The sequence below is a fragment of the Salvia miltiorrhiza genome, unplaced genomic scaffold, assembly GCF_028751815.1.
Source record: "Salvia miltiorrhiza cultivar Shanhuang (shh) unplaced genomic scaffold, IMPLAD_Smil_shh original_scaffold_471, whole genome shotgun sequence".
Classification (NCBI taxonomy): domain Eukaryota; kingdom Viridiplantae; phylum Streptophyta; class Magnoliopsida; order Lamiales; family Lamiaceae; genus Salvia; species Salvia miltiorrhiza.
Window position 1 is genome coordinate 341,802 of NW_026651557.1, and position 11,204 is coordinate 353,005.

Sequence of the window (11,204 nt, forward strand, 5' to 3'; positions counted from 1 at the left end):
ATAGCCTATAGGTGTATTCCCCCCCTCCCATACACCTATTCGAGACCCCCCGGACCTAACAATTGGTATCAGAGCAGGTTGTTCGCAAGAACTATCTGTATCTGACTAGGTTCTACTTGAACTAGATCCTTTTGGGGGAAATTGTTGTTTTTGATCAAAAAATCTCTTCTCGAGATTACCCTTAAGTCTGCTTGGTTTGTGTCCCTTTCCTGCTTCCGTGTGCTTCTACCTGCATTCTCTAACCATGTATAGGAACAAGAAGGATTCCTCCAGTGATTACGCTCATACATATTTTCGAGGAATCAGCGAATTTGAGTTGGGATCATTGGACTCCGATGAAGAAGAAAGATTCATCTTTCCAGAAGAGAACATGAGTCCAACTCACTCACAACCCGAATAATCAAGCAGATATGATCAAATGCGACAAGAGTATCAACACCTAAGATCGAGATTTGAAGATCTCCTTAGGGAGCACAAACAGATCATCAAAGAGATAGATCATGTGCAAGATGCTCGAAGGATCATCATGCGCCACTTCGTTTCAAATGAAGACGAAGCAGACAAAAGAGATGTACAGGAGCGCAGACTGATCAATAGACTGAAACTACTTCAGTCTCAGAAACAAGAACTTCTACAACGTCTCAAGGAAATAGAGACAGAATTCAAATCGACGTCAGAAGTTTTTGAAAGAGTGATTCATGAGGAATCTCTACTGCACAGAAGAAAGATGGAACGAAAAAGGAGCATGCAACAACAGCCAACAGACTCAAGATCAAAGGAGAATCGGTCATAATACTCAGGGGGAACTTACACTTTAAACTAACGGAACTTGTAACTATCTCTGTGTAAGCCTCTCTCAACAATGTCACTTGTTTTTATGACTGCTTTTCTTTAATAACTTTTGGCTGTATTGTGCTTAATTCTGATGTGTCTAAATGTTTACACTCCTTATTTTGTTTAATTGACACGTGCACATTAGATTTTAAAACGGTTGTCACACGATCACACGAACCCGCCCTTTTTACTAACAAGCGGAGTGATCCACATGGCACGACTCCATTTGCACGGATTTCAAACGTTTATTGAAACCGCTTTATGCACGACTTCTCACATCTTCAAAAACGTTTCATCTTCAACTAAAAGATTTACTCAATCTCAGGGAAATCTTTGTGTGCAAAATTTTTGAGTGTGCTTGTTTATGCAAGACTAACAGTAAGAATCCACAGTTCCATCTCTGTCAGAATCAATCTTCAGACTTTTGCAGAAAACTTCTCAAAATCCAAATGGGAAAAATCAGCATCACAACAAGTTGTGTGTTACGAATCTGTTGCAACACTGGAGTCACTCCAACAGTTCGCTGATTTCAATAAAATCAATGAGATCTTAGAACGACATGGATGGATGAAGTTCATCCAATGCTCACAAAGGTTCCTTCTCGACGAATTGATCATCCGAGAATTCTACGACAACATCAAATCAGATGAATCGACTGGTGAACTCAAAACAGAGATTTCTGTTTTCACAAATGAAGGTTTTTCAGAATCAATCAAGTTGTCCATCAACATATCTGAAGCAGTGAAAGATATGTTCAATCTTCCAACTGAGGGACCAGCTCCATTCTTCACCGACGAAAAAGCTACTGAGCACATGAGGGAAACACTGACAAGCAATGCACCTGCCGATCGCGTCATCACCAATGTTCTGAGCATTTTAAGAATTCATCCTCATCTCAGACCCATTGCCAAGATGATCAAGAAATGCTGGTTTGGCACCCTTAGATCCCCTGGTCATCTCTCAAGACCACACAAACTTGTGCTAATCGCCCTGATGCAGAAAGGCCCATTCAACTGGGAGAAGGCCTACATTCAGATTCTCGCTGAAGAGAAGGAGGAATCCCACTCCACCAAACATCTGCATCAAGGAACAAGAGTCTCAGCACTCATTCTTCATAGTGCTAAGGAGACACCTTGCTTCTGGAAGAACACTACTCAAGTGTCTTCCACCATTCATCTGTTTGAAAAACAGAAAAGTTCACTCAGAGAAAATATCAGTATCTCGACTGAAGTTCCTCTCCTCACTTCCGAGCCAAGATACAAGACTCGAGGCTCAACCAAGAGAAAGTTCGACAGCGTGTCGTCTCCAGTCAAGATCTCGCTGGACACCCATCAAAAATCCCACAATGAGGAACATGAAGAAGATGCTCCAAAATCTTCTGAAGAAGTTCCAATGCCAAGCACAGAAACTTCTCAACAACAGGCTCTATATGTCCCTCCAGCAGATGAAGAAAATCAACCAACAAAGGAGACACGAGCAACCTTCGACAGAGAAACGGAATCTGAAGAACTTCCTCTCAGAGGTTTCTTCCATTACTGTCTTGAAGGGTTCAACAAGAAGGCAAAGTTTGACGAAGTCTCTAACGACAATGCCTCATCCTCAACCTTTGTCAATCAAAAGGCCCTTCTCAAAAGCTTCGTGACACAACTGTCCGAACACTGTGTCATAACCCTTTTTCCTACAGTCTTAGGCTCCCAGAATCCTGAAGAATTCCAAGCTCTTGTTAGCTATTTCTTCTATATCTTCGTCAGAACCCTACCCAAATCCCAATACAAAGAGATTGATGAAGTCCTCACTGATAGTGAGATGGAAGGCTTGGAGAATAGCATCTTTGAGAAGTTCAGAGTCACAAATGTTTGGGATGGCATCCATGACAGGGCACCCAACTTCAGACTGTACCTCACTTCCAGAGGTCTTCTCAAAGAAGATAATGCTGAGAACATGGAAGTCCACCATAAAACTCCACCTCATCAGTCGGCCCCAGCCAAAGCAACTGAAGAAGGGACGCCAGCTAAAGAACAAGAGCCTCCTGAAACTTCCACGAATGAGAGAGTCCAGATGTTGGAAGAAAGGATGCTGATTCAAGAAGAAGTTTCATATGAGCTGAGAGTCAAGATTGCAATTCTTGAATCAACTGTCACTCATCTCCAACAGCAACTGAAAATCCAAAACAAATTCAGCGAGGTCCCTGAGTCTGATTACAAGAACAAACGAGAAGAGGACAGAAAAGGAAAAGGGGAGCTGACTGAAGAACCCAAAGGAAGTCCTCCAAGGAAGCCAAGCAAACAACTCCACATCAACTAAGGACTAAGGAAGATCAAGGAATGTCATCTAAACAGAGACTCATTATTTTGATTATGGTGTTCCTAGATTGTATTAGTTCGTTCTTCCTTGTTATGATTCTTTCATACTTCTGTTTGTTTTCTTTTGATCTTTAGTAAGCTCAAGCAGATTCTTGTTTGTCCTTTCTTTGTTCCTTTTGCCTATTTACACTTGATGACTATGAGTTATCTAATTTAGGGGGAACACTGTTTAAACTTTTTCTGTTCGTGACTATTGTTTGGGAACTTGTTCGTATCTTTTACTTGGACTAAATGAAAATAGGGCCTAGGTGTGATTATGCTTAACTGGTGAAATTGTGTTCTACTTCAGTCTTTCAATTTCCGAAATCTCCTTTTTATGCATATCTTTTCAAATCACTGCATGCACTGTACGCCGCCTATTTATGGCAAGAGATTATGACATATATTCTATAATCAGTTCATATCTCATTTTTCTAGGCATTTATCTGATGGGCATTTATTACGGACGTCAAAATTTATTATATTTGATTTGGCGCGCAGATTTCAAACCGCCCACGTCTTTTCAATTGCCCTAGGAAACTGTTCTTCTCCCACGATCACACTTCCTCCATTACTGCCATTCCCCATTCTCCATCACTTCTGCACGATCTCTCTAACATTCAAAATCCACAGCACTCTACTGTGAGATCACTTTATGCAGAAATCTATTCACAGGTTTTCAATTCGAGATGGCTAAAACTAACATGAAGAAGACTGACAACTACAAGAAAGCTTCAATAAAGAAAAAAGTCAGATATGAACAGACGGTGCATGAGGAATCGTTTGAAAAGAAGCCGGAATTTACGAAGGTCTCAGATATACTTCTCCAGAACGGATGGAAGAAGTTTGTCACAAGCGAACCAAAGTACTTACTCGACGATGCTGTTAGAGAATTTTACAAAAATCTCAGATTCAGCAACTCCGAAGATCTAATCTCAAAGGTCAGCATCATCGACGGAGCAAAATGCATTGAGGAGACTCTCAACGTCTCCAAAATTGTCAGGGAATTGTTCAATCTCCCAAACAACGGATTTCTACTTTGTTCATTGACTGATGATTAAGCAAATGAAACTCTCAAGACTGCACTGAAGGATAAATCTGAATCAACGAAAAGTCAGATCACTCTATCTCATCTTCATCCAGAGTTTGCCATGTTGGGCAAAATTATCCAGAAGTGCTGGATTGGTGCTACAGGGACTCCTGATAAAGCATCTCAACCACAGAAGAATGTAATGGCTGCTCTTATGAAGAAGGAATGCTTCAACTGGGAAGAAGCTTACCTGAAGCTTCTTTACAACGAAGCCCACAACACACGGCCGGCAACGATGGTCCGACAAGGGAACAGGGTATCCCAGATCATCATCGAGGGGACAAAGAAGCACAAGTATGTGCAATGGCCTGAGATGATCAAATTCACAGACAGCCTACGTCTTTTCAAAATTGCAAGAAGAGATCCCAAACCTTCCTCAAAAGAGAAGGTAATCGACATCTCTTCTCCTCCTTCAACTGATTCTGAAGCCCCTGATTCACCTCCTTCAAATCCTCGCACAAATGTGCCACGACGAGTACGTACAATCCGCCCCAAGAAACCATATATACCAACTGAGATGCCTTGGAAACTCTCTCCGAGATCCAAAGGCAAAGCAGTAGTAGAAACTGCACCAGAACCAGCCTCCACCTTCATCTTCAAAAGTACACTAGAAGCTGTTGAACTTCAGTCTGAAGCTCAACAAATTACCACCGACCGCCTCCGAAGCATAATTGGTGATGTCGATACGTCTCTAGAAGTCTACCGGGATCTTCATAGACTTCTCACGTATACTCTTCTGAAGACAGCGCCATGTCCAAAAATCAACAGTCTTCACAGCTCTGCAGCTGAAGACTCGTTTGAGATGGAAGAGGCTACCTTGATCAGCCTCTTTCAAATTGAACATGTTTGGGACGTAATTCATGACTTTGACAGTTTTGCCATGAATTACTTGATTTCATCCAAACAATTCAGACGCCCCTAGTCACTAAACGACGATGTCGGGGCATCAAAGGTGTTGGACGAGCCTCTCATCATAGAGGAAGTTATTGCAGCTCACAGCTCGCCTGTTAATGTCGCTCATCAACCAGCGGAAGCTGCTGCTGACCCTGCCATCGATGATCAACCAGTGACTGATTCATTCAATCAACCGGAGCTACCATCCTCTCTTCCGACATCTCATACTGAAGCAGACCAGGCTACCATCACTGTCGTTAATGCTCCTCTGTCAGTAGAAGAAGAGGAATCAGCAGACAATGCTGATCGTTCAAATCCTGAAGAACGAGTTAATGACATCCTCAAGTCTCCTCCGACTTCATCAACACTTTTGAACACTGATGAGCCTATTCCACCTAAAGGCCAGAACATCAGCCAGGAGCAAGAATTTCTGCAATCTGTTGAAGAAAGAACAGATCACCCTTCCATTCACGCCGAGGCATCCACATCCAAGACTGATGAAGAGCATCAACAAGAGCAGAAATATCCTGACGAATCAGATGTTCCAATAGAACACGTCGAGCTTCCTCGAGCTGAAGGACCTGTTCTATTTGATTCGGATGTAGAAACTGATGCACGCCTCACCATCTGGAAACATAATCGGCCGCGACAGACATCTATTACGGATCTCTGATGATGAAGAAAGACCAATGGATGTACTGCTGAACCAGCTTGCTGATCAACGGTTTGAAATCGACTCACTCAGGCACGAGCTTGAACGACAACGAATCTATGGTGAAAAGTTCGTAAAGAAGCTCAAAGAAGTCGAGCAACAGGCAACAGCAGATATGGTCCATCATGCCGGCTTGATAAATGGACTCAAACTGTGGATAAAGGCACAGAAAAATGCACTGATCAATTATAAGCTTGAAATGCTTGATACAAAGATTGGTTTCCCCAAAGTTCAGAAGGAGCACGAGGAACTCTACACTCTCTTTCTCGAATCAAAGATTGAAAGGAAGACACACTATGTCAACCTAACTACAAAGCTCGAGAAAATGGAACTTGAGTTCCTAAAAACGTTCATGCCAAGAACCGAGGTCCAGGAACTCATTGCAACGACGGTACAGCCTATCATGGAACGACTGGCAAAGGTGGAAAGGGAACTCCAACAAACCAAAGAATCTCCTGACACCGCTCTCGTTCAAAAGATGCTCACTGATCTTCAAGAGCTACAAAGCCGACTTCCTCCAGCTGATGCCAAAAAGGGGGAAGAGGATATACTAAAGCGTATGCAAAGAGAAGCGGAAATGCTCCTCTCTGTCTTCAACAGGGTAGAAAACAGGGCTGAGGAGATCGCTGCAAGGGCTTCCCCCACTTTCGCCTCAGTTGAAGCCAGCAGAAAGAGAGGCAGAGAAAGCTCTTCAAGTGAATCAGAACTGAAGAGGAAGAAAACTGTCGAATTCATCTCAACTCTGAAGGAAAGTCAAAAACTTGAACTTTATCTCAAGAGTGGACTGATTGTATCTCATCTGGAAAAATTTGAGCGATCAGATAAATGGATACCGTCAGAGCTGAATGATTGGTGGGAACAACTCAAGGAACGCTACACCAAATGGATGGTGTTTGCAAGTATCCAAGGCGACAAAGAGCGCAGGTATGAAGCCTGGAAGTACTTCCTGATGCATCTCCAAGAACGAGAACCTGTTCGTCAAATGTTGGAAGCTCAGAAGAAAAATGGACAAAGCATACCTAACCCTCAGAAGAAAGTAGTGGCTCCACCAAGGTTCAGGAATGGTGTTGACAGAGAGAAGATCAAGAAAGAAATCAGAACCGTTTGCAGGATTTGGAACTTTCATCCAAACTCCGACAATGGCAGAAAGGTATGGGAAACAGTCTTCAAACTCTACAATCAAGAACCTTGAGTCGGATGGTAGTACTCTGTAATGTTCTTTTTATGCTTTCAAGTTGTAATTTAGACTGATGGCTTATCAGTCTTATTAATGAAAATAACAACTTCTTTTTGATCTCAACCTGAAGACAATGACTCTTTGTCCAGGCTCTGATTATGGTTTTTCTGTCTTCTTTAAGTTCTGTTTTTAGAACTGTTTTCGTTCTTGCTCTAAGTACAAGTTGTTCAGGTTCTATTGTTAAAGGGGAACTGTTTTCACCTCTTGTTTAGAACTTGTACTATGAGTTCAGTCTTTTTGTTGTCTAGAACTGCTGTGTGGTTTTGGCATCATCAAAAAGGGGGAAATTGTTGGGAACCTTGTGGAATATCCTAACCCTTGTTTTGATGATACCAAAAATCATAGGACTTACTTGTAATAGACTAGAATCGTTTTGAACTCAAGTGTTAGAGTTCGTTTCTAGTTTAGTTGCGGTGTCGAAGACTGAAGACTGAAGACTGAAGAATGAAGACTGAAGACTGAAGACTGGAGTTACCAACTGAAGTATCAGTTGAAGAATCAGTTGAAGACTGATTATTTAATGCGCGCAATGGACTGATACTAAAGTCAAGTATCAGTTGAACAATCCTCCTAGGACTGATCTTCCAACGTTCAGAGGAAGCCACGTACGCACAAGTACAGCCGCATTAAATGCAGAGATATCACAATATCTTATCTCTGCAGAGGTCATTCCTATCTGGTGGTTACTTTTCAGAGATGTCACTTCTCCTGTCCATCAAAGAGAGCCGTTTCCACACAGACAAGGAACCTCGAAGATTGAAGCCTCAGCCCAAATTCGAATTGCTCTCCAACGGAAGAAATCTTGAGGACGATTTACGCCAACGGATCTATTCAAGAGTTCTCCTACAAATAGCGCTCGAGGATCACTTCAATCTTCACCGATTCAACGACATAAGCTGAAGCTCTGCCGAAATTGCTACTCAGCCTAAAGCTTAACCGCCCAAAGCTTGAATCGAAGAAGAGAATTCCAAAGCCAAAATCAGTCTCTACTGATTACATACATTCTCTTAGACCCTAGGCATATATCTGTTTACCCAGAAGCCAAAGGTCAAACTTGCTTCAAAGAACTTGTTCTTTGTAAGTATAGTTGGCACTCGTTTAAACCTCTCCTCCATAAGAGTGTTTGAGTGATTCGGAGTTCAGGAAGGTACTCTGAACTCTGAGTGGGAAGTCTGAGCACGAGGTGTGCTTAGCAGGGAAATCCTACGCGAGGTGTGTGGGTGCTGAAGAGAGTTTATCTTCAGTTTACGGTTGTGTGCACCAGGCAAGCACACGGGTACGGTTTGCAGTGCACCAGGCAAGCACTTGCGGAGTGGATTGTTGGTCTGATCAACCAGCCGTGGATGTAGGAAAGGGTTTTTCCGAACCACGTAAAAGTCTCTGTGTTATTTACAGCTTTCAGTTTTACATTCAATACTTGTGCGATTTCAATTGATAAAACTGAACACTGACTAACAGGAAAGAGAAACCTTAATCCAACTATCTGCTCCACCGAGGCTATTCGAAACTAAGTTTAATTTCCGCTGCGTATGATATCAATCTGACTGAACTATCCTCTGATAGTAAGGAAGAGTGATATCATCTCTATCTTTGCAAACACGACTGAAGCCCTTACGTGGATCAGTTAAGTTCCAGTGACTTAACTGATAACTCTTTACTGAAGAGCTTTCAGTATCAGTCGTCAACCCTGTTGGTCATAACTAATTTCGGTAAAACAGGTGTCTTGTTTGCTTGTAAAGTTTCGCTTTAATCTCTGACTGAGATCCCTATGATTGAGGTCGGTAGATTGTTGAAAAAATAGCCTATAGGTGTATTCCCCCCCCCATACACCTATTCGAGACCCCCCGGACCTAACATAGATCTATCAATCTTAACCAATTAATCTCACATATAAACCATCAATTTACAAATTAGATCATAGATACACATATTCCTAATTTTATTAGACTAACTCATATCAAAATCATCAATTAACATCATATACTCAATTTACTCCATCAATCATCATCATACACATCTCATGGACTCATCTTCATCATCAATTCATCATTTTAATCATCAACTCAAAAGTTCCCAATTTTGGGTAAACTAAACTCCATCGAACTTTCACATCTCAAGACATATACTTCACAACACACATCAATCATCAACAAACATCACATAGATCTCATTTTTCACCCCAAAACAAGGAAAGAAAAAGAAAATTTTTTGAAGGGTTGAAGACCCAAATTTTCGAAAATTTTAGAAAGAGGAAGGGGGTGATTTTCTTGCTTCAATCTTTTAAGAATACTCACATACAACATCATTTAAGCTATATCTATGGATTACATGATCACTTACCAACTTTACACCAAAACTTCACACTTTCTCACTCTAGCTTTGAAGCCACTCTTCAATGATTCTCTTGAATTCAAGTAGCTAGGAGGTGTTTATGGAAGATTTAAGGATGGATTGATGTGTTTGGTATGATTTTTGGAAGCTCCGAAGGTCTCTCCAATGGTTGATAATGGCGGAAAGTGAGAGATGAGGGAGAAGAAGGGTGGTCGAAAATGGCGAGTGAGGGAGAGAGAAAATATTTTGCAAGATATGAATTGATCTTGTGATCTTAAGGAAAGATTTGAAAATCTTTGAGAATATTTGGGCATTAATTGCCTTGATCTCTCTCTCTCTCTAATCTCTACACTCTCTCAATTATACACTTGGCAAATTTGTGGTATTTTAGTCACATGCTTGAGAAATTAAAATATTAATGTGAGAAGGGTGATTAAATAATAACCACAATAATTATGAAATATGACTCATTAATAAAATACCATAGCATAATTATTCATGTGACCAAATAAAATAATTATAGCACTAATATTAGTGCACTCACTCAATTATAATATTCCTCTTCATAGGAAAAATAATTAAAAAAAATATTATGCTAGGAAAAATTTCTATAAACCGGCATTCTTTGATTTCTTGGTAAAAATAAACCATACTTGCTTTGGAAACTTAATCAAAATTCCAAGTGCTAAGGTCTCAAATAAAAATCATAATAACTTGGTCATAAAGACACACGTAACAGAAAACACATAATCAATCAATCACGTAAATTCACATAACATCACATCAAAGCAGTCGGCAACACAAACAAACTAGACGTCTCTTTGACCGACTCTTTTCATCAAGGGTTCTCTATCTCTCTTCTTCGATTCTATGTCAAACTCATTATTCCTATTTTCTTAATAGGACAGTAAATCTCTGATAACTCGGTATCCGGTAATTCTATTCCCGGTAGTCGAAAATAAAATAAAATCTCAACTCAATTCAATCAGCATCTCTAACTCAACTCATTTCTCAAATCTCATCACTCTAACTCCATCATTGGTTTATTCACTCATATCTCTATTTAAAAGACAATCTGTCATATCTGGTCATAAAAAAAAAAAGTAGTTTCGCATCTCGACATCTCAGTACTCTCTATAGTGCTAAGCCACTATCTGACAACATAAGGAAAAGTACGGGGTGTTACATCCTACCCCCCTTAAAAAAAATTTCGTCCCGAAATTTGAGTTATTCACCCTCGGGAAAAAGCTCTGGGTACTTCTCTTTCATCTTCTCTTTAATTTCCATGTTAATTCTTCTTGACCGTGATGTCTCCATTAGATTTTCACCAAAGGAATTGACTTGTTCCTCAATTGTTGGATCTTCTGGTCCAGTATAGCATCAGGTCTCTCCTCGTAGCTCCAATCTGGTTCCAGGGACACTTCTTCTTGATGGATGACGTGTTTTGGATCAAACACGTACTTTCTCAGTTGAGAAACATGGAAAACGTCATAGACGTTCGCGAAGCTCGGAGGCATCGCTAGTTTATAGGCTACAGGGCCTACTTTCTCTAGTACATCATAAGGTCCTATATATCTCGGTTTGAACTTTTCTTTATTCAAAAACGATACACTCCCCAAGGTAGGGAGAACTTACAGAAAACGTTGTCTCCAACGTCAAAAGAATCTACCCATATCTAGAAGTTCTTGGAGTTGCATCTTTAACTCTTGCAACTCTACATGGGCCATTCTATACGGCACTTTCAACGTCGGTGCGGCGCCAAGC